We start from the raw sequence: 20,915 nt of genomic DNA on the forward strand, positions 1-20,915 counted from the left end.
CTTTGATGAGCGGCCAACAAGATACTTTTTCAACACGGTAAGAACGCGGCAAAAAAGAGCCCACATGAGTAGGGTTAAAGTAGGGGATCATCTAATGACATCTAAAGAGGAAATGCTTGAAGTGGTGGCAACCTTTTACAAAGACCTTTTCCGGGAGAGGTCTACGGATGAACAGGAGGCAGCCAGTTTCCTTAAGGGCATTAGTCAAGAACTTACTCAGAAAGACCGTGCAAAATTGGAGGCCGACATCACAGAAAATGAATTAGAGCAGGCCATTGCCACCCTGAAGGGTGGGGTAGCCCCAGGGGGCGACGGACTGCCGGCCGAGTGGTATAGAGCTTTCTGGTCGGTTGTGTGTCCGGACCTCATGCAGATCTATAGGGAGGCAATAAAGGAGGGAATTCTCCCCCCATCGTTGAGGACAGGGCATATTACCCTTCTGCATAAGAAGGGTGACAGGGCAGATCTGGCCAACTGGAGGCCGATCACGCTCCTCACGACCGACTACAAGATCTTGGCAAAGGTTTTGACGCTGCGTCTGAGAGGCGTGATCGGTACAGTAGTGCACCCAGACCAAACGTGCGGAGTACCTGGACGGTCGCACAGCCTGAATATCTCACTGGTTAGAGATGCAATAGCCTGGGCACAGCAACGCAATCTGCCTTTAGCAATCCTGGGACTAGACCAGGAAAAGGCTTTCGACCGTGTCAGCCACCAGTTTCTGTTCGCCACCCTCAATAAAATGGGGTTTGGCCCTTCGTATGTGTCATGGGTGCGCCTCCTCTACAAGGGCGCTACAAGCCGAGTAAACGTGAACGGATACTATTCGGAAGGAGTAGAACAAGCAGGTGGAGTAAGGCAGGGCTGTCCACTTTCCCCACTGCTGTACATCATCTTTCTTGAGCCACTCATGGCACGACTACGAGCGGAGCCCAAATTCGTAGGACTCCATATCCCAGGTGGGAAAGGTGTGCAAGCCAAAGTGTCAGCATATGCAGATGATGCCACCCTTTTCATGAGTTCAGAAGGGGATTTCCAGATAGTGGAGCAGACACTTATACAATTTTCCAAGGCTACCGGGGCACGGGTGAACAAAGCAAAGTCAACAGTACTAGGTACAGGCGCATGGCGAGGTAGGCAGGAGGTGCCAGGTGGTTTTCCCATGTGCCAAGATGGGATCCGGATCTTGGGAGTGCAGTTCTGGAAAGAGGGAAGTGCTATAAAAAACTGGGAAGCAAAACTAGCAAAGGTAAGACAAAAAATAGAAAGATGGGCAACAAGAGATTTATCTCTGACAGGGAGAGTGGCAGCAATAAACAGCGATGTCTTCGCAACCCTAGTCCACCTGGCCTACGCGTTTCCTGTTCCCTTCTGGACAGGGAGGCGACTTGAGCGCCTATTTTTTGATTTCATATGGGGAGGAAGATGCGAGTGGGTAGCAAGAGGCATAATGTACCAGGAAACAGCTAAAGGCGGGAGAGGAGTAGTGTGTGCCCCCTTAAAACTAACAGCCTTGTACCTGGCCAATGCAGCGAAATTGGCACAAGGTGACGAACGTCACAATGCGACGCTCCTTGCCAGATTCTGGCTGGGCTTTAGCTTGCGAAAGGTGGTCCCCTGGAGAGGCACAGAACCATGGTCGGTGGACTACCCTGAACACTACAAAAAAGTAGTAAGCCTCATAAGAAACAACAAATGGTGTCTGTCAGGCAAGCTCATCATGAACCACAGACGCCTGTATGAAAGGTGGAGGGAAGAACACATTGGAGGATTGAATCTGGAAAAGCCACGAACAGACATCGATTGGGAAGCACTTCAGCCAAAGTGGCTGGACGGGAAGAGCAGAGACCTACATTGGTTAACGGCCTTGAGAAGATTACCGGTTAGAGAACGAATGTTCCGCCATGGGTGTAGTGGTACATCGAGATGCCCACTGGGGTGTGGAGGGGAAGAAACCGTGGAGCATGCCATGTGGTCATGTCCAGTAGTGGCCCAGCTCTGGGACTCAATTTCAAAATGGTGGCCGGAAAAACGCGAAAGTCAATTAAACCGAGACCTGGTCCTCTGGGGTACAAAAGCAAATGAATCAGCTAATCTGTGGATCGCAATATCTGAAGCGAAAAAAGCACTATGGGGGAGGCGATGCGAGTTTATTCGAAAGCAGGCACAAAAGGGGCAACTGAACCTTTTCCGTACGGTTTTGTACAAGTACAAAAAAGTGCTCTGGTTAAAAGAACAGGGAAAGGAACAAAGCAGTGTAGGCAAAGATCCAGAAGAACAACAAAATTCTGGTAAACTAAGTTAAAAACTGCAAAATCGAAACTTGACGATGTGGTGGTGGGACTAGGGTGAGACAAAGTCACAAAATGTCTGTAAGTAACACCAAATGTAATTAAATGTAATGTAATAATGTAAAGCAATGAAATGAAATGCAATGTAAGTATGAATGGAAATATGCACGTTTTTCAATAAAAAAAAAAAAAAAAATCTGTTCTTATCAGTTTAATATCTGATACGTCCTCTACCCGAGGACCATATATTAAATGGATTTTTAGGCCTGGGAGTCGGAAGAGGGGCTTGCTCCGTCCACTCCACGCATCGACCAGGTATTGCATTGCCTCCTGGCACGGTGCACCCTCATAAACGGTCAAACGAAAGAGTAATTGACGAATGCTGGTGACTGGCCCCTGCTGGAAAGCTGTTGGGATTAGGGGTACGGCGCCTTAGACCTTTGCCTAGCCTAGGCCCGGAGTTTCCTCGGTCCTTTTGCGCTAGGGAGTCCCGCTTTTCCCGCTTTTTCATTTTCCCTCCATTTTACTTAAAAAAAAAAAAAAAAAAAAAAGGCGAAAGACTTAATTTTCCCCCACCCTGTGTTTCTCCAGGCAAAGGCTGTGCTGCCTCGTCACCCACCCGACGACCCAAGGGCGCTTTTGCTGCAGGTTTTCGTCGCTCTACCTCGAGCCCTCTTCCTTGAGCGGCCGGTGGCCTACGGAGGCCTGGGCGACCGGCGAGCAGGGCTGGAGTTTCTCTTCATTCACGTACAAATCTTTCGCCTTTTACTAAAGGTTTCCGTGGAGAGGAACGTTGACAAGTTCAACTTATTTTTTGAAGGCTTTGTCTTTGCAAAGCTGCTCTTTTGCTGGTGGAATGACAGAAGGTGTGTGGGCGGCCGGTCAGCGCCGTCCACTAGTCCGGACCCTCAAAAGGTAGGGCCCGTGGCCCGGCGCCTATTTCAGGTTATCGCTTCTCGGCCTTTTGGCTAAGATCAAGTGTAGTATCTGTTCTTATCAGTTTAATATCTGATACGTCCTCTACCCGAGGACCATATATTAAATGGATTTTTAGGCCTGGGAGTCGGAAGAGGGGCTTGCTCCGTCCACTCCACGCATCGACCAGGTATTGCATTGCCTCCTGGCACGGTGCACCCTCATAAACGGTCAAACGAAAGAGTAATTGACGAATGCTGGTGACTGGCCCCTGCTGGAAAGCTGTTGGGATTAGGGGTACGGCGCCTTAGACCTTTGCCTAGCCTAGGCCCGGGGTTTCCTCGGTCCTTTTGCGCTAGGGAGTCCCGCTTTTCCCGCTTTTTCATTTTCCCTCCATTTTACTTAAAAAAAAAAAAAAAAAAAAAAAAAGGCGAAAGACTTAATTTTCCCCCACCCTGTGTTTCTCCAGGCAAAGGCTGTGCTGCCTCGTCACCCACCCGACGACCCAAGGGCGCTTTTGCTGCAGGTTTTCGTCGCTCTACCTCGAGCCCTCTTCCTTGAGCGGCCGGTGGCCTACGGAGGCCTGGGCGACCGGCGAGCAGGGCTGGAGTTTCTCTTCATTCACGTACAAATCTTTCGCCTTTTACTAAAGATTTCCGTGGAGAGGAACGTTGACAAGTTCAACTTATTTTTTGAAGGCTTTGTCTTTGCAAAGCTGCTCTTTTGCTGGTGGAATGACAGAAGGTGTGTGGGCGTGAAGGCGGCCGGTCAGCGCCGTCCACTAGTCCGGACCCTCAAAAGGTAGGGCCCGTGGCCCGGCGCCTATTTCAGGTTATCGCTTCTCGGCCTTTTGGCTAAGATCAAGTGTAGTATCTGTTCTTATCATGCAGAGAGAAGGCGACAGACGGCCGGCCAGGTTGGCGCGGCTTAAACATAGCGTTAGGATTGAAATCTGCGGGGAGGCGACTGAGGAAAGAAGGAGGAGATTCGGATGGGACTGGATCGTACAAGACTTGCTTAGAACCCGATGTGCAGTTACGGCATCACAGATTTATTGCCTACAAGACTTCTCGACAGCTGGCTTTTTGGACATTACCTTCGTTTCTTTTAAAGACTGCACAACGTTCTTTGACCTCTGTTCAAGGAGTATGGAGGACGAGGACCTGAGAGACATACGCCTGGTGCCGCTGTTTGCAATGGAGGAGATACCAGTGACGGTACACATGTACAACCCTTTTGTGCCGGATGAAGACATCAGGGCTTTCCTCTCCAGGTATTGCAACACTGTGTCACCAGGAGAGAAGGTACGTGGGCGGTTTGGTATTTGGAACGGGAAGAGAAGGTTTATGGTGAAGCTAAAGGTGGATCCAACGACCACGGGAGGTTTGGTGCATCCCCCAGGTAGCTTCGCAATTGGGCCACATCGCGGGTTTTTGTACTACCCAGGCCAGCCACAGTACTGCAGAAGGTGTGGAGCCTTAGGACACACAAAAGAAAACTGTGAAGGCCAGAGATGTCGTACATGTGGAGGGGAGGATCACAGGACACAAGAATGTGGAGCTCCCAAGACATGCAGCATATGTGGAAGCGAGGAACATCTTTACAGACGATGCCCAGCGCGAAGAGGACTTTTTGCAAGTTTATTTGCAGAGGACTTTGAGGAAATGGGGTTCAGGAGAGAAACTGAACACGAGGAGCCGGAAAAGGCGGGAAAAATGCAGCAGAGAAAGAACAAAGAAGCAGAGACAGCAGACCAGGTGGGGGAGGAGACGGTGGAGGAGACAGACAGCCGAAAAGAAACTGGAGAAGGAGGTGAAAAAGAGCGGGAATCAATGAGAACAAAGGAAAAAGGAGAAAGAGGACCAGAGAAAGAAACAAACGGAATAGAGGGAACCCAGGAAAACTTAAGCTCAAGTGAGGAACAGATTTTCTGGACACCAACAGGGTTAGAGGCGGCACTGGAAGGGCTAGAAGAGACTCTACAAAGAGAAAGCCCGGACTGGGCTATGGCAATGGAGATGAAGGAACTGGAACAACAACAGGAAAAAGGGGAGGAGAAAGAGAGCAAGCATGCTAATAGCAAGCAAACACGACCAAAGGAGGCAACAGAGGAAGGGAGAGAGAAGAAAAGAACAAAATTGGAGGTGAGAGAGGAGATTGAAACAAGTCGAGAAGAGGAGATGAGGACAATGAGCGAATCTGAAAGCGAGGAGGATCAAGGAGAGGAGGAAATGCTGCTACAGAGAAGGACTAGGGAGAAAATAAAAGGACCAAAATGAGCATATGTAAAAGAGTAAAAAGGAAAACTGAGATATGGAGCGTAAAAGAAGAGACTTTTGATTTATTAATGGGGATGGGGTTGGCAGATTGTTTAAATGTATTATTATTTAGTTACAAAACCGACCAAATATGGACTGTGGTTTTAGGGAGGATTATTATTTTAATTAAATTAATCAAATGGAAATGAAATTGAAAATAGGGACCTTTAATGCGCGAGGATTGAAAAATACAAAGAAAAGGAAAATGGTTTTCAGTTTTTTAGAAGATTTAAGTTTGGACATTTGTTTTATTCAGGAGGCGCACCTGAAGGATTTGGAGGATGTTAAAGCGTTCCAAAGGGACTGGCGAGGGGGAAAATCAGTGTGGTCCATAGGGGGGGTACACTCAAGTGGAGTTGGGATTTTGTTTAAGGGATGGGGTATGAAAGTAAAACAAATTATAGGTGGTGAAGTGGGGAGGATGGTTGGAGTGGATTTAAGTTGGGGGGGAGTAAAGTTAAGGGTATTAAATATATATGGACCACAGAACATAAAAGACAAAAGGGTTTTTTATGAAAATGTTAAGTTGTTATGTGCAACAAATAATTTTTTGGTTATGGGGGGGGACTTTAATATTAATTTGGCGGGAGGAAGAGATGAAGCAGCAGGAATAATAGAAGATATAATAAAAACGCATAAGATAGTGGACATAGGGAAGGAGGTAGGAAGGGGAATGGAAGGACCAACGTGGAGGAATACAAGGGGGGATGAAAGTAGGTTGGATGGGATTTTTGTTAGTAGGGGTATGGAAGTGGTGGCAGGGGAAACAAAAAGCGTAAACTTCTCAGACCATGACCTGGTGATGGCTGAGGTAAAAGTGGGGGGAAGAAAATACGGGACAGGGTATTGGAAATTAAATGTAAAAATATTAGAGAAAGAGGGGATAGAAGAGGAATTTAGAGTGTTTTGGGAAGGGGTTAGGGGTTTAAAAGGACTATGCGAGGGAATTATAGAGTGGTGGGAGATAGCAAAGAAAAGGATAAAGCAATGGGGACAGTGGAAGAGTAGGGAGAGGATAAAGGAGGAGAAGGGGGATTTAGGGAGAATGTGGGGGGAACTAGCGAAGGAAAAGGAGAAAGAGAACGAGGGGAAGGAGGTGGACAAGGATAGAGTAGAAATAGTACAGGGACAGATAAGGAAGATATATGAGGGAAGAGCAGAGAAGTACATGTTAACAGCAGGACAGGAGTTTAGGGAGAGAGGGGAAAGAGTAGATACGTATTGGATAGGGAAAGCTAGAGAAAGAAGAGAAGAGAGAGGGATAGAGGGAATAAGGGATGTGGAGGGACAGCTAAAAGTACAAAATGAGGAGATGTTGCAGGTAGGGACAGAGTATTATAGAAGATATTTTAGGGAGAGGAAAGTAGAGGTAGAAGTAGGAGATGAATTTATAAAAGAACTAGAAAAGGAGGTGCCTAACGATATAAAGCAAGAAATAAATAAAAGCATAAGGGAGGAGGAAGTGAAAGAGGCAATAAAAAGCCTGAAAAAGGGTAAGGTACCAGGGATAGATGGGATATCGGGAGAGTTTTATAAGAGGTTTAATGAAGTGATAAGCAGGGATTTAACAGAGGTGTTTAACACAATATTGGAGGATGGGGAAATGAAGGGAACAATGGCGACAGGGGTAGTGACACCAATTTATAAAAAGGGGGAAAAGGAAAATTTAGACAACTACAGGCCATTATCAATGCTGGGTGTAGACAGCAAAGTAATGGCAAAAATACTGGCAAAAAGGTTACGGAAGGCACTGCCACATGTCATCCACGTGGATCAGACATGTGGAATAGAGGGTAGAAGCACGAGGTGGAACCTACAGCTGATCAGAGATGTGGTGGCGTGGTCAGGAGACCGAAAGCTGCCATTGATGTTGGCGAGCTTAGACCAATCAAAGGCGTTCGACAGGGTGGATAGGGAATTTTTGTATAGGGTAATGGAAAAGATGGGGATGGGAGTAAAACTGATTGGCTGGGTCAAAACAATGTACAGGAGAACGTACAGCAGAGTAAGTTTGAACGGGTATCTAGGGAGGAGTTTTGAGACAGCGGGAGGTATATTACAGGGGTGTCCACTATCGCCACTCCTCTTTATAATGTATATGGAGCCGCTGGCAGAAAAGATTAGAAAGGACAGGGAGATAGTAGGGGTTTTGGTGCCGGGAGCAGGTGGGTATAGAGTGAAGGTGACACAATACGCAGACGACATGACAATTTTAGGTAGAACGGATAGGGACATAGAGAAAACATTAGACATAGTGGAAAGATTCGGAGTGGGGTCTGGGGCGAAATTGAATAGGGAAAAATCTAAGTTAAAATATTTTGGGACAGTGAAGGATAGGAAAGATTCGGTGGGAGGATTGGAGGTAAGTGAAGGACCAATAAAGATTTTAGGGGTAAAATTTGAAAACCAGGGAGCAGCAGGGTTGAACTGGGGAGAGAGACTGATAAAGATGAAACAAAAGCTAGGACTATGGACCGGGAGGAAATTGTCGTATATAGGGAAGAGCCTGGTAATTAAAGCAGAGGTACTTCCCTTTCTGATGTACCTGGCATACATCTACCCACTACCAGTGAGTGGAAGGAGGTGGGTACAAAGGGAAGTATTTCGTTTTATGTGGGGTGGAAAGTACGAGTACGTAGCAAGGGAGATAATGTATAGGAAAATAGAGGAAGGGGGGAGAGGGGTTTTAGATGTAGGATTAAAATTGGACTGCATTCATGTGGCAAGCATAATGCAGGAGCTAGCACAGGAGGGACAACACCCAGGATGGTACTTTTTGAAATTATTCTTTGCATATCAGGCACGGGGTGTAATGGAGTGGGACAATAGAGGCCCAAGAGCGGAACAGCTGCCATGGCATTATGGGCAGGCTGTTAAGTGGCTAAAGACAAACAAAGAAGGGAAAGACAGAAACATATGTACAAGCCACAAAAGATTATATGAGGAAGTTAGGAGTAGGAGGGTAAGAGAGAGTAACAGAAGGGTAGAAGTAGGGACAGTGTGGACCAGAATACAACCACTTGGGCTGGAAAATAGGCTAAAAGATATCAACTGGCAAATAGTGCATAGGAAACTACCAGTAAAAGAAATTATGTACAGGCATGGAATTAGTAAGACAAACAGGTGTCCGAGAGAGGGGTGTGGAAGGGAGGAATCAATAATACACGTATTTTGGGAATGTAAGGTAGCTAGGGAAGTATGGCAGAAGATGGGAACATGGTTGGGAAATATAAGAAAGGGGTTTAGAGTAACGTGGGAGGTTGTAGACAAAGGGATAGGAGGAATGGGGAAGGGGAGAAGCAGATTCATGTTGTGGCTAACAATAAGCCTGGTCAAGAGAGGAATATGGGAGGATAGACAGGTGGAGGTGAAGGAAGGGAAGGGAAAGGGAGTGATAGGGATAGTCAAGAAAGTCGAGTGGGAAATAAAGACAAGAATGAAAGAAGATGAAATGGACTTGGGGTGGGAAAAAGGGAAGGAAAAGTGGGGAAGATTATGGGACATGTGTATGAAAAAGACATGATGATTACACTGAATGTAATAGTGGTGGTGGGAAAGAAATGAAAATGAATGTTCTGTAAATAGTTTGTATTGAGTGACAATGTGTGTAAATAAACTTTTGTAAAAAAAAAAAAAAAAAAAAAAATCTGTTCTTATCAGTTTAATATCTGATACGTCCTCTACCCGAGGACCATATATTAAATGGATTTTTAGGCCTGGGAGTCGGAAGAGGGGCTTGCTCCGTCCACTCCACGCATCGACCAGGTATTGCATTGCCTCCTGGCACGGTGCACCCTCATAAACGGTCAAACGAAAGAGTAATTGACGAATGCTGGTGACTGGCCCCTGCTGGAAAGCTGTTGGGTTTAGGGGTACGGCCCGGGGTTTCTTCGGTCCTTTTGCGCTAGGGAGTCCCCCTTTTCCCGCTTTTTCATTTTCCCTCCATTTTACTTAAAAAAAAAAAAAAAAAAAAAAAAAAAAGGCGAAAGACTTAATTTTCCCCCTCCCTGTGTTTCTCCAGGCAAAGGCTGTGCTGCTTCGTCACCCACCCGACGACCCAAGGGCGCTTTTGCTGCAGGTTTTCGTCGCTCTACCTCGAGCCCTCTTCCTTGAGCGGCCGGTGGCCTACGGAGGCCCGGGCGACCGGCGAGCAGGGCTGGAGTTTCTCTTCATTCACGTACAAATCTTTCGCCTTTTACTAAAGATTTCCGTGGAGAGGAACGTTGACAAGTTCAACTTATTTTTTGAAGGCTTTGTCTTTGCAAAGCTGCTCTTTTGCTGGTGGAATGACAGAAGGTGTGTGGGCGTGAAGGCGGCCGGTCAGCGCCGTCCACTAGTCCGGACCCTCAAAAGGTAGGGCCCGTGGCCCGGCGCCTATTTCAGGTTATCGCTTCTCGACCTTTTGGCTAAGATCAAGTGTAGTATCTGTTCTTATCAGTTTAATATCTGATACGTCCTCTACCCGAGGACCATATATTAAATGGATTTTTAGGCCTGGGAGTCGGAAGAGGGGCTTGCTCCGTCCACTCCACGCATCGACCAGGTATTGCATTGCCTCCTGGCACGGTGCACCCTCATAAACGGTCAAACGAAAGAGTAATTGACGAATGCTGGTGACTGGCCCCTGCTGGAAAGCTGTTGGGATTAGGGGTACGGCCCGGGGTTTCCTCGGTCCTTTTGCGCTAGGGAGTCCCCCTTTTCCCGCTTTTTCATTTTCCCTCCATTTTACTTAAAAAAAAAAAAAAAAAAAAAAAAAAAAAAAGGCGAAACACTTAATTTTCCCCCTCCCTGTGTTTCTCCAGGCAAAGGCTGTGCTGCTTCGTCACCCACCCGACGACCCAAGGGCGCTTTTGCTGCAGGTTTTCGTCGCTCTACCTCGAGCCCTCTTCCTTGAGCGGCCGGTGGCCTACGGAGGCCCGGGCGACCGGCGAGCAGGGCTGGAGTTTCTCTTCATTCACGTACAAATCTTTCGCCTTTTACTAAAGATTTCCGTGGAGAGGAACGTTGACAAGTTCAACTTATTTTTTGAAGGCTTTGTCTTTGCAAAGCTGCTCTTTTGCTGGTGGAATGACAGAAGGTGTGTGGGCGTGAAGGCGGCCGGTCAGCGCCGTCCACTAGTCCGGACCCTCAAAAGGTAGGGCCCGTGGCCCGGCGCCTATTTCAGGTTATCGCTTCTCGACCTTTTGGCTAAGATCAAGTGTAGTATCTGTTCTTATCAGTTTAATATCTGATACGTCCTCTACCCGAGGACCATATATTAAATGGATTTTTAGGCCTGGGAGTCGGAAGAGGGGCTTGCTCCGTCCACTCCACGCATCGACCAGGTATTGCATTGCCTCCTGGCACGGTGCACCCTCATAAACGGTCAAACGAAAGAGTAATTGACGAATGCTGGTGACTGGCCCCTGCTGGAAAGCTGTTGGGATTAGGGGTACGGCCCGGGGTTTCCTCGGTCCTTTTGCGCTAGGGAGTCCCCCTTTTCCCGCTTTTTCATTTTCCCTCCATTTTACTTAAAAAAAAAAAAAAAAAAAAAAAAAAAAAAAGGCGAAACACTTAATTTTCCCCCTCCCTGTGTTTCTCCAGGCAAAGGCTGTGCTGCTTCGTCACCCACCCGACGACCCAAGGGCGCTTTTGCTGCAGGTTTTCGTCGCTCTACCTCGAGCCCTCTTCCTTGAGCGGCCGGTGGCCTACGGAGGCCCGGGCGACCGGCGAGCAGGGCTGGAGTTTCTCTTCATTCACGTACAAATCTTTCGCCTTTTACTAAAGATTTCCGTGGAGAGGAACGTTGACAAGTTCAACTTATTTTTTGAAGGCTTTGTCTTTGCAAAGCTGCTCTTTTGCTGGTGGAATGACAGAAGGTGTGTGGGCGTGAAGGCGGCCGGTCAGCGCCGTCCACTAGTCCGGACCCTCAAAAGGTAGGGCCCGTGGCCCGGCGCCTATTTCAGGTTATCGCTTCTCGGCCTTTTGGCTAAGATCAAGTGTAGTATCTGTTCTTATCAGTTTAATATCTGATACGTCCTCTACCCGAGGACCATATATTAAATGGATTTTTAGGCCTGGGAGTCGGAAGAGGGGCTTGCTCCGTCCACTCCACGCATCGACCAGGTATTGCATTGCCTCCTGGCACGGTGCACCCTCATAAACGGTCAAACGAAAGAGTAATTGACGAATGCTGGTGACTGGCCCCTGCTGGAAAGCTGTTGGGATTAGGGGTACGGCCTGGGGTTTCCTCGGTCCTTTTGCGCTAGGGAGTCCCCCTTTTCCCGCTTTTTCATTTTCCCTCCATTTTACTTAAAAAAAAAAAAAAAAAAAAAAAAAAAAGGCGAAACCCTTAATTTTCCCCCTCCCTGTGTTTCTCCAGGCAAAGGCTGTGCTGCTTCGTCACCCACCCGACGACCCAAGGGCGCTTTTGCTGCAGGTTTTCGTCGCTCTACCTCGAGCCCTCTTCCTTGAGCGGCCGGTGGCCCGTGGCCCTGCGCCTATTTCAGGTTATCGCTTCTCGGCCTTTTGGCTAAGATCAAGTGTGATGTCGAGAGACGGAGCGAACAGGCCGGCCCGAGTGGTGCGGCTTCGAAATACGGTCAGATTCGAGCTTTGTGGAGATGCGTCGGAGGAAGTGAAGAATCGTTTTGGACGAGATTGGGTGGTGATCCGGATTCTACGAGGACTATGCAACGTGGAAACAGCAGCGGTCTTCTGCTTGCAAGACTTCTCAACATCAGCGAGATTCATCGATGTTACAATGGTATCGCTTCAAGATTGCCACAAGCTTTTCAGTAAGTGCAGCAGCGACCTTGAACATCCGGCACTTCTGGGAATTAGAGCTTCGCCGCTGTTTGCCAACGAGGAAATCCCAATGATTGTTCACCTCTACAACCCTTACGTGGAGGAAGAAAATATCCGGGCCTTCTTATCAAGGTACTGTGCATCAGTTTCAACTGGCGAGAGGCTGAAGGATCGTTTTGGAATTTGGACTGGAAGGCGACGTTACAACGTCCTGCTGAGGGAGGATCCGGCTGGAGGCATACAACACCCACCTGGCAGTTTTGCCATCGGTCCACACAGAGGATATCTGCACTACCCAGGTCAACCGATCTACTGCAGGCGCTGTGGGGCTCTGGGTCATACCAAAGATTCCTGCCAGGGCCTCAGATGCAGATTCTGTGGGCAGGAGGGACACATAGCGGCGAACTGCACAGCGCCTCGAACCTGTAGCCTTTGTGGGAGCGAGGCCCACCTGTATCGGGGCTGTCCGTTAAGGGACAACACTTTTGCAAGCCTGTTTTCTGGAAACCCAAGAATGGAGGATGAAGATTATACCCAGGCACTGGGCAACAAAACAACAAATCAGACTGGAGAAGGTGAGGCCTTGACAGAGATGCAGGCGGAAGCAGAGGAGGGAGAAGGAGATGCAGTAGTGGAGGAAACAATGGAATCTGGAAAGGGAAAGGAGTCGGAGACCAACCCTGCAGAACCACAAGACACCGAAACATCGACAGATCCCACAACCAGCCACAGCTCACTAACTTGGGGAGAAAGAGTGGAGAAAGAGAACAAAGAGAAAGGCAATAACCAGAACAAACACCACCACAAGGATCCACGGAGAGAAAACGCTGATGAGACAACAACCGAAATGGAAAGCGAGCAGCAAGGTCCGACAAGGCGACGAATCCCAAGCAAGGAAGAAGGACAAAGTGGCAAGGCAAAAAGGAGCAAAAAAGGAACACACCAAACGGATAAGGAAAAAGACAGAATAACAAAGGACGAAGGGGTCAAGAAAATGAGAACAAAGGCAAGACTATACAGCTTCTTGGGCCTGGAAAGTGAAATGGAGTCCCTAAGTTCGGAGGACAGCGGGAAGGACAACGATGAAGGAAAAATCAGTCGGAAAGGAGCTGGAGAACAAAAGAAGGAGTAAGCGTTCAAAGTAGAAAAAGAGAGAGAAGTAATTGGAGAAACAATAGGGAAAAAGAACATGTAGAAAGGAAAATAAATCTGAAGATATGGAAGGAAAACTTACATTAGCAACCCTGAATGCAAGGGGCATGAGACAGACGGTAAGACGAATGGCAATTTTTAAGTCCTTGGAGATACTCCCACTAGATGTTATCTTTGTCCAGGAGTGTCATCTACGAACAGAAGCAGAGGGGACTTGGTTTTCCAGAGGGTGGGAATGGGGTCCATCGGTGTGGGGGGCAGGGGAGGGAAAAGGGGATGGGGTAGGAATATTGTTTAAAAGTTTCGATTTTGTAGTAAGCAAAACAGTAGTGGCAGTACCAGGGAGAATCTTTTATACTGATGGAACTTGGAGAGGGGTGCCGTTTAGAGCTATTTGCATCTACGCTCCAGCAACTCGAGGCAGGAGAAGGGGTTTCTTCCGAGAGCTAGAGCCACTCCTTCAAACCAACAGACTCCTGTGGGTAGGGGGGGACCTGAATACCAACTTAGAAGAGGAGATAGAGCTGAAGGAAATTCTTAAAGGGGCCAGGCTTTTAGATACAGCAAAAACATCAGAAGATAGGGAGAGAGCAACGTGGAGGAATTCGAGAGGGAATGCCTCACGATTGGATTATATAATGGTACAGGAAGGCACAAAGGTTGACAGTTTCAGAGTAGAGCCACATTGGTGTACAGATCACTGCCTAGTGAGCATTACGGTAAGGATAGAAAAGGGAAGGAGAGGACCAGGTCTATGGAAACTAAACATAACATATCTACAGGATCAGAACTTCTGCCAGACCTTTAGGTCACTTTATGTTGGGTGGCAAGCCTTGAAAGGACTTTACAAGACATGGGCGGAATGGTGGGAACACTTGAAAACCAAGGTGCGGATTTTCTGCCAACAGTGGGGAAGGCAGAAGGCAAGAAAAGAAAGGGAGAAGGTAGCCCGATGGTCAAGGGTCTTGCAGAGTGCATGGAGGGAAGGCAATATAGAAGGAAGCAGGGTGGCTAGAATGAACCTAAAAGAGCACTTCACTACAGAGGCAAGGCGTTTTTGTGGTCTGGCAGGCCAACAAAAACTGCTCTTTGATGAGCGGCCAACAAGATACTTTTTCAACACGGTAAGAACGCGGCAAAAAAGAGCCCACATGAGTAGGGTTAAAGTAGGGGATCATCTAATGACATCTAAAGAGGAAATGCTTGAAGTGGTGGCAACCTTTTACAAAGACCTTTTCCGGGAGAGGTCTACGGATGAACAGGAGGCAGCCAGTTTCCTTAAGGGCATTAGTCAAGAACTTACTCAGAAAGACCGTGCAAAATTGGAGGCCGACATCACAGAAAATGAATTAGAGCAGGCCATTGCCACCCTGAAGGGTGGGGTAGCCCCAGGGGGCGACGGACTGCCGGCCGAGTGGTATAGAGCTTTCTGGTCGGTTGTGTGTCCGGACCTCATGCAGATCTATAGGGAGGCAATAAAGGAGGGAATTCTCCCCCCATCGTTGAGGACAGGGCATATTACCCTTCTGCATAAGAAGGGTGACAGGGCAGATCTGGCCAACTGGAGGCCGATCACGCTCCTCACGACCGACTACAAGATCTTGGCAAAGGTTTTGACGCTGCGTCTGAGAGGCGTGATCGGTACAGTAGTGCACCCAGACCAAACGTGCGGAGTACCTGGACGGTCGCACAGCCTGAATATCTCACTGGTTAGAGATGCAATAGCCTGGGCACAGCAACGCAATCTGCCTTTAGCAATCCTGGGACTAGACCAGGAAAAGGCTTTCGACCGTGTCAGCCACCAGTTTCTGTTCGCCACCCTCAATAAAATGGGGTTTGGCCCTTCGTATGTGTCATGGGTGCGCCTCCTCTACAAGGGCGCTACAAGCCGAGTAAACGTGAACGGATACTATTCGGAAGGAGTAGAACAAGCAGGTGGAGTAAGGCAGGGCTGTCCACTTTCCCCACTGCTGTACATCATCTTTCTTGAGCCACTCATGGCACGACTACGAGCGGAGCCCAAATTCGTAGGACTCCATATCCCAGGTGGGAAAGGTGTGCAAGCCAAAGTGTCAGCATATGCAGATGATGCCACCCTTTTCATGAGTTCAGAAGGGGATTTCCAGATAGTGGAGCAGACACTTATACAATTTTCCAAGGCTACCGGGGCACGGGTGAACAAAGCAAAGTCAACAGTACTAGGTACAGGCGCATGGCGAGGTAGGCAGGAGGTGCCAGGTGGTTTTCCCATGTGCCAAGATGGGATCCGGATCTTGGGAGTGCAGTTCTGGAAAGAGGGAAGTGCTATAAAAAACTGGGAAGCAAAACTAGCAAAGGTAAGACAAAAAATAGAAAGATGGGCAACAAGAGATTTATCTCTGACAGGGAGAGTGGCAGCAATAAACAGCGATGTCTTCGCAACCCTAGTCCACCTGGCCTACGCGTTTCCTGTTCCCTTCTGGACAGGGAGGCGACTTGAGCGCCTATTTTTTGATTTCATATGGGGAGGAAGATGCGAGTGGGTAGCAAGAGGCATAATGTACCAGGAAACAGCTAAAGGCGGGAGAGGAGTAGTGTGTGCCCCCTTAAAACTAACAGCCTTGTACCTGGCCAATGCAGCGAAATTGGCACAAGGTGACGAACGTCACAATGCGACGCTCCTTGCCAGATTCTGGCTGGGCTTTAGCTTGCGAAAGGTGGTCCCCTGGAGAGGCACAGAACCATGGTCGGTGGACTACCCTGAACACTACAAAAAAGTAGTAAGCCTCATAAGAAACAACAAATGGTGTCTGTCAGGCAAGCTCATCATGAACCACAGACGCCTGTATGAAAGGTGGAGGGAAGAACACATTGGAGGATTGAATCTGGAAAAGCCACGAACAGACATCGATTGGGAAGCACTTCAGCCAAAGTGGCTGGACGGGAAGAGCAGAGACCTACATTGGTTAACGGCCTTGAGAAGATTACCGGTTAGAGAACGAATGTTCCGCCATGGGTGTAGTGGTACATCGAGATGCCCACTGGGGTGTGGAGGGGAAGAAACCGTGGAGCATGCCATGTGGTCATGTCCAGTAGTGGCCCAGCTCTGGGACTCAATTTCAAAATGGTGGCCGGAAAAACGCGAAAGTCAATTAAACCGAGACCTGGTCCTCTGGGGTACAAAAGCAAATGAATCAGCTAATCTGTGGATCGCAATATCTGAAGCGAAAAAAGCACTATGGGGGAGGCGATGCGAGTTTATTCGAAAGCAGGCACAAAAGGGGCAACTGAACCTTTTCCGTACGGTTTTGTACAAGTACAAAAAAGTGCTCTGGTTAAAAGAACAGGGAAAGGAACAAAGCAGTGTAGGCAAAGATCCAGAAGAACAACAAAATTCTGGTAAACTAAGTTAAAAACTGCAAAATCGAAACTTGACGATGTGGTGGTGGGACTAGGGTGAGACAAAGTCACAAAATGTCTGTAAGTAACACCAAATGTAATTAAATGTAATGTAATAATGTAAAGCAATGAAATGAAATGCAATGTAAGTATGAATGGAAATATGCACGTTTTTCAATAAAAAAAAAAAAAAAAAAAAAATCTGTTCTTATCAGTTTAATATCTGATACGTCCTCTACCCGAGGACCATATATTAAATGGATTTTTAGGCCTGGGAGTCGGAAGAGGGGCTTGCTCCGTCCACTCCACGCATCGACCAGGTATTGCATTGCCTCCTGGCACGGTGCACCCTCATAAACGGTCAAACGGAAGAGTAATTGACGAATGCTGGTGACTGGCCCCTGCTGGAAAGCTGTTGGGATTAGGGGTACGGCGCCTTAGACCTTTGCCTAGCCTAGGCCCGGGGTTTCCTCGGTCCTTTTGCGCTAGGGAGTCCCGCTTTTCCCGCTTTTTCATTTTCCCTCCATTTTACTTAAAAAAAAAAAAAAAAAAAAAAAAAAAAGGCGAAAGACTTAATTTTCCCCCACCCTGTGTTTCTCCAGGCAAAGGCTGTGCTGCCTCGTCACCCACCCGACGACCCAAGGGCGCTTTTGCTGCAGGTTTTCGTCGCTCTACCTCGAGCCCTCTTCCTTGAGCGGCCGGTGGCCTACGGAGGCCTGGGCGACCGGCGAGCAGGGCTGGAGTTTCTCTTCATTCACGTACAAATCTTTCGCCTTTTACTAAAGATTTCCGTGGAGAGGAACGTTGACAAGTTCAACTTATTTTTTGAAGGCTTTGTCTTTGCAAAGCTGCTCTTTTGCTGGTGGAATGACAGAAGGTGTGTGGGCGGCCGGTCAGCGCCGTCCACTAGTCCGGACCCTCAAAAGGTAGGGCCCGTGGCCCGGCGCCTATTTCAGGTTATCGCTTCTCGGCCTTTTGGCTAAGATCAAGTGTAGTATCTGTTCTTATCAGTTTAATATCTGATACGTCCTCTACCCGAGGACCATATATTAAATGGATTTTTAGGCCTGGGAGTCGGAAGAGGGGCTTGCTCCGTCCACTCCACGCATCGACCAGGTATTGCATTGCCTCCTGGCACGGTGCACCCTCATAAACGGTCAAACGAAAGAGTAATTGACGAATGCTGGTGACTGGCCCCTGCTGGAAAGCTGTTGGGATTAGGGGTACGGCGCCTTAGACCTTTGCCTAGCCTAGGCCCGGGGTTTCCTCGGTCCTTTTGCGCTAGGGAGTCCCGCTTTTCCCGCTTTTTCATTTTCCCTCCATTTTACTTAAAAAAAAAAAAAAAAAAAAAAAAAAAAGGCGAAAGACTTAATTTTCCCCCACCCTGTGTTTCTCCAGGCAAAGGCTGTGCTGCCTCGTCACCCACCCGACGACCCAAGGGCGCTTTTGCTGCAGGTTTTCGTCGCTCTACCTCGAGCCCTCTTCCTTGAGCGGCCGGTGGCCTACGGAGGCCTGGGCGACCGGCGAGCAGGGCTGGAGTTTCTCTTCATTCACGTACAAATCTTTCGCCTTTTACTAAAGATTTCCGTGGAGAGGAACGTTGACAAGTTCAACTTATTTTTTGAAGGCTTTGTCTTTGCAAAGCTGCTCTTTTGCTGGTGGAATGACAGAAGGTGTGTGGGCGGCCGGTCAGCGCCGTCCACTAGTCCGGACCCTCAAAAGGTAGGGCCCGTGGCCCGGCGCCTATTTCAGGTTATCGCTTCTCGGCCTTTTGGCTAAGATCAAGTGTAGTATCTGTTCTTATCAGTTTAATATCTGATACGTCCTCTACCCGAGGACCATATATTAAATGGATTTTTAGGCCTGGGAGTCGGAAGAGGGGCTTGCTCCGTCCACTCCACGCATCGACCAGGTATTGCATTGCCTCCTGGCACGGTGCACCCTCATAAACGGTCAAACGAAAGAGTAATTGACGAATGCTGGTGACTGGCCCCTGCTGGAAAGCTGTTGGGATTAGGGGTACGGCGCCTTAGACCTTTGCCTAGCCTAGGCCCGGGGTTTCCTCGGTCCTTTTGCGCTAGGGAGTCCCGCTTTTCCCGCTTTTTCATTTTCCCTCCATTTTACTTAAAAAAAAAAAAAAAAAAAAAAAAAAAAGGCGAAAGACTTAATTTTCCCCCACCCTGTGTTTCTCCAGGCAAAGGCTGTGCTGCCTCGTCACCCACCCGACGACCCAAGGGCGCTTTTGCTGCAGGTTTTCGTCGCTCTACCTCGAGCCCTCTTCCTTGAGCGGCCGGTGGCCTACGGAGGCCACACACGCGAGACAGATAGGGCTGGAGTTTCTCTTCATTCACGTACAAATCTTTCGCCTTTTACTAAAGATTTCCGTGGAGAGGAACGTTGACAAGTTCAACTTATTTTTTGAAGGCTTTGTCTTTGCAAAGCTGCTCTTTTGCTGGTGGAATGACAGAAGGTGTGTGGGCGGCCGGTCAGCGCCGTCCACTAGTCCGGACCCTCAAAAGGTAGGGCCCGTGGCCCGGCGCCTATTTCAGGTTATCGCTTCTCGGCCTTTTGGCTAAGATCAAGTGTAGTATCTGTTCTTATCAGTTTAATATCTGATACGTCCTCTACCCGAGGACCATATATTAAATGGATTTTTAGGCCTGGGAGTCGGAAGAGGGGCTTGCTCCGTCCACTCCACGCATCGACCAGGTATTGCATTGCCTCCTGGCACGGTGCACCCTCATAAACGGTCAAACGAAAGAGTAATTGACGAATGCTGGTGACTGGCCCCTGCTGGAAAGCTGTTGGGATTAGGGGTACGGCGCCTTAGACCTTTGCCTAGCCTAGGCCCGGGGTTTCCTCGGTCCTTTTGCGCTAGGGAGTCCCGCTTTTCCCGCTTTTTCATTTTCCCTCCATTTTACTTAAAAAAAAAAAAAAAAAAAAAAAAAAAAGGCGAAAGACTTAATTTTCCCCCACCCTGTGTTTCTCCAGGCAAAGGCTGTGCTGCCTCGTCACCCACCCGACGACCCAAGGGCGCTTTTGCTGCAGGTTTTCGTCGCTCTACCTCGAGCCCTCTTCCTTGAGCGGCCGGTGGCCTACGGAGGCCTGGGCGACCGGCGAGCAGGGCTGGAGTTTCTCTTCATTCACGTACAAATCTTTCGCCTTTTACTAAAGATTTCCGTGGAGAGGAACGTTGACAAGTTCAACTTATTTTTTGAAGGCTTTGTCTTTGCAAAGCTGCTCTTTTGCTGGTGGAATGACAGAAGGTGTGTGGGCGGCCGGTCAGCGCCGTCCACTAGTCCGGACCCTCAAAAGGTAGGGCCCGTGGCCCGGCGCCTATTTCAGGTTATCGCTTCTCGGCCTTTTGGCTAAGATCAAGTGTAGTATCTGTTCTTATCAGTTTAATATCTGATACGTCCTCTACCCGAGGACCATATATTAAATGGATTTTTAGGCCTGGGAGTCGGAAGAGGGGCTTGCTCCGTCCACTCCACGCATCGACCAGGTATTGCATTGCCTCCTGGCACGGTGCACCCTCATAAACGGTCAAACGAAAGAGTAATTGACGAATGCTGGTGACTGGCCCCTGCTGGAAAGCTGTTGGGATTAGGGGTACGGCGCCTTAGACCTTTGCCTAGCCTAGGCCCGGGGTTTCCTCGGTCCTTTTGCGCTAGGGAGTCCCGCTTTTCCCGCTTTTTCATTTTCCCTCCATTTTACTTAAAAAAAAAAAAAAAAAAAAAAAAAAAAGGCGAAAGACTTAATTTTCCCCCACCCTGTGTTTCTCCAGGCAAAGGCTGTGCTGCCTCGTCACCCACCCGACGACCCAAGGGCGCTTTTGCTGCAGGTTTTCGTCGCTCTACCTCGAGCCCTCTTCCTTGAGCGGCCGGTGGCCTACGGAGGCCTGGGCGACCGGCGAGCAGGGCTGGAGTTTCTCTTCATTCACGTACAAATCTTTCGCCTTTTACTAAAGATTTCCGTGGAGAGGAACGTTGACAAGTTCAACTTATTTTTGAAGGCTTTGTCTTTGCAAAGCTGCTCTTTTGCTGGTGGAATGACAGAAGGTGTGTGGGCGGCC

General features: G+C 48.5%; 21 non-coding genes and 1 pseudogene across 21 annotated transcripts; all 22 read left to right on the forward strand.

The window, feature by feature from the left end:
- The first annotated feature begins 2,457 nt into the window (after positions 1-2,457).
- LOC134312587 (U2 spliceosomal RNA) lies at positions 2,458-2,640 on the forward strand. Its single transcript, XR_010011573.1, has one exon. It is a non-coding gene; the product is annotated as a U2 spliceosomal RNA (small nuclear RNA).
- A 375-nt stretch (positions 2,641-3,015) lies between these two features.
- LOC134312963 (U5 spliceosomal RNA) lies at positions 3,016-3,130 on the forward strand. Its single transcript, XR_010011873.1, has one exon. It is a non-coding gene; the product is annotated as a U5 spliceosomal RNA (small nuclear RNA).
- A 109-nt stretch (positions 3,131-3,239) lies between these two features.
- Positions 3,240-3,430, forward strand: LOC134313312 (U2 spliceosomal RNA). Its single transcript, XR_010012198.1, has one exon. It is a non-coding gene; the product is annotated as a U2 spliceosomal RNA (small nuclear RNA).
- A 378-nt stretch (positions 3,431-3,808) lies between these two features.
- Positions 3,809-3,923, forward strand: LOC134312870 (U5 spliceosomal RNA). Its single transcript, XR_010011785.1, has one exon. It is a non-coding gene; the product is annotated as a U5 spliceosomal RNA (small nuclear RNA).
- A 117-nt stretch (positions 3,924-4,040) lies between these two features.
- Positions 4,041-4,162, forward strand: LOC134312679 (U2 spliceosomal RNA; annotated as a pseudogene).
- Positions 4,163-9,135: 4,973 nt separating this feature from the next.
- On the forward strand, positions 9,136-9,323 carry LOC134312598 (U2 spliceosomal RNA). Its single transcript, XR_010011579.1, has one exon. It is a non-coding gene; the product is annotated as a U2 spliceosomal RNA (small nuclear RNA).
- A 355-nt stretch (positions 9,324-9,678) lies between these two features.
- LOC134312871 (U5 spliceosomal RNA) lies at positions 9,679-9,793 on the forward strand. Its single transcript, XR_010011786.1, has one exon. It is a non-coding gene; the product is annotated as a U5 spliceosomal RNA (small nuclear RNA).
- A 117-nt stretch (positions 9,794-9,910) lies between these two features.
- On the forward strand, positions 9,911-10,101 carry LOC134313458 (U2 spliceosomal RNA). Its single transcript, XR_010012337.1, has one exon. It is a non-coding gene; the product is annotated as a U2 spliceosomal RNA (small nuclear RNA).
- A 358-nt stretch (positions 10,102-10,459) lies between these two features.
- Positions 10,460-10,574, forward strand: LOC134312872 (U5 spliceosomal RNA). Its single transcript, XR_010011787.1, has one exon. It is a non-coding gene; the product is annotated as a U5 spliceosomal RNA (small nuclear RNA).
- A 117-nt stretch (positions 10,575-10,691) lies between these two features.
- On the forward strand, positions 10,692-10,882 carry LOC134313459 (U2 spliceosomal RNA). Its single transcript, XR_010012338.1, has one exon. It is a non-coding gene; the product is annotated as a U2 spliceosomal RNA (small nuclear RNA).
- Positions 10,883-11,240: 358 nt separating this feature from the next.
- LOC134312873 (U5 spliceosomal RNA) lies at positions 11,241-11,355 on the forward strand. The gene has a single exon (XR_010011788.1). It is a non-coding gene; the product is annotated as a U5 spliceosomal RNA (small nuclear RNA).
- A 117-nt stretch (positions 11,356-11,472) lies between these two features.
- LOC134313313 (U2 spliceosomal RNA) lies at positions 11,473-11,663 on the forward strand. Its single transcript, XR_010012199.1, has one exon. It is a non-coding gene; the product is annotated as a U2 spliceosomal RNA (small nuclear RNA).
- Positions 11,664-17,006: 5,343 nt separating this feature from the next.
- On the forward strand, positions 17,007-17,194 carry LOC134312603 (U2 spliceosomal RNA). The gene has a single exon (XR_010011584.1). It is a non-coding gene; the product is annotated as a U2 spliceosomal RNA (small nuclear RNA).
- Positions 17,195-17,575: 381 nt separating this feature from the next.
- On the forward strand, positions 17,576-17,690 carry LOC134312874 (U5 spliceosomal RNA). Its single transcript, XR_010011789.1, has one exon. It is a non-coding gene; the product is annotated as a U5 spliceosomal RNA (small nuclear RNA).
- A 109-nt stretch (positions 17,691-17,799) lies between these two features.
- Positions 17,800-17,990, forward strand: LOC134313315 (U2 spliceosomal RNA). Its single transcript, XR_010012200.1, has one exon. It is a non-coding gene; the product is annotated as a U2 spliceosomal RNA (small nuclear RNA).
- A 381-nt stretch (positions 17,991-18,371) lies between these two features.
- On the forward strand, positions 18,372-18,486 carry LOC134312875 (U5 spliceosomal RNA). The gene has a single exon (XR_010011790.1). It is a non-coding gene; the product is annotated as a U5 spliceosomal RNA (small nuclear RNA).
- Positions 18,487-18,595: 109 nt separating this feature from the next.
- Positions 18,596-18,786, forward strand: LOC134313316 (U2 spliceosomal RNA). The gene has a single exon (XR_010012201.1). It is a non-coding gene; the product is annotated as a U2 spliceosomal RNA (small nuclear RNA).
- Positions 18,787-19,168: 382 nt separating this feature from the next.
- LOC134312876 (U5 spliceosomal RNA) lies at positions 19,169-19,283 on the forward strand. The gene has a single exon (XR_010011791.1). It is a non-coding gene; the product is annotated as a U5 spliceosomal RNA (small nuclear RNA).
- A 109-nt stretch (positions 19,284-19,392) lies between these two features.
- LOC134313318 (U2 spliceosomal RNA) lies at positions 19,393-19,583 on the forward strand. Its single transcript, XR_010012203.1, has one exon. It is a non-coding gene; the product is annotated as a U2 spliceosomal RNA (small nuclear RNA).
- Positions 19,584-19,964: 381 nt separating this feature from the next.
- LOC134312877 (U5 spliceosomal RNA) lies at positions 19,965-20,079 on the forward strand. Its single transcript, XR_010011792.1, has one exon. It is a non-coding gene; the product is annotated as a U5 spliceosomal RNA (small nuclear RNA).
- Positions 20,080-20,188: 109 nt separating this feature from the next.
- LOC134313319 (U2 spliceosomal RNA) lies at positions 20,189-20,379 on the forward strand. Its single transcript, XR_010012204.1, has one exon. It is a non-coding gene; the product is annotated as a U2 spliceosomal RNA (small nuclear RNA).
- A 380-nt stretch (positions 20,380-20,759) lies between these two features.
- On the forward strand, positions 20,760-20,874 carry LOC134312967 (U5 spliceosomal RNA). The gene has a single exon (XR_010011877.1). It is a non-coding gene; the product is annotated as a U5 spliceosomal RNA (small nuclear RNA).
- Positions 20,875-20,915: the final 41 nt, after the last annotated feature.

Source organism: Trichomycterus rosablanca, chromosome 4, assembly GCF_030014385.1.
Source record: "Trichomycterus rosablanca isolate fTriRos1 chromosome 4, fTriRos1.hap1, whole genome shotgun sequence".
Taxonomy (NCBI): Eukaryota; Metazoa; Chordata; class Actinopteri; order Siluriformes; family Trichomycteridae; genus Trichomycterus; species Trichomycterus rosablanca.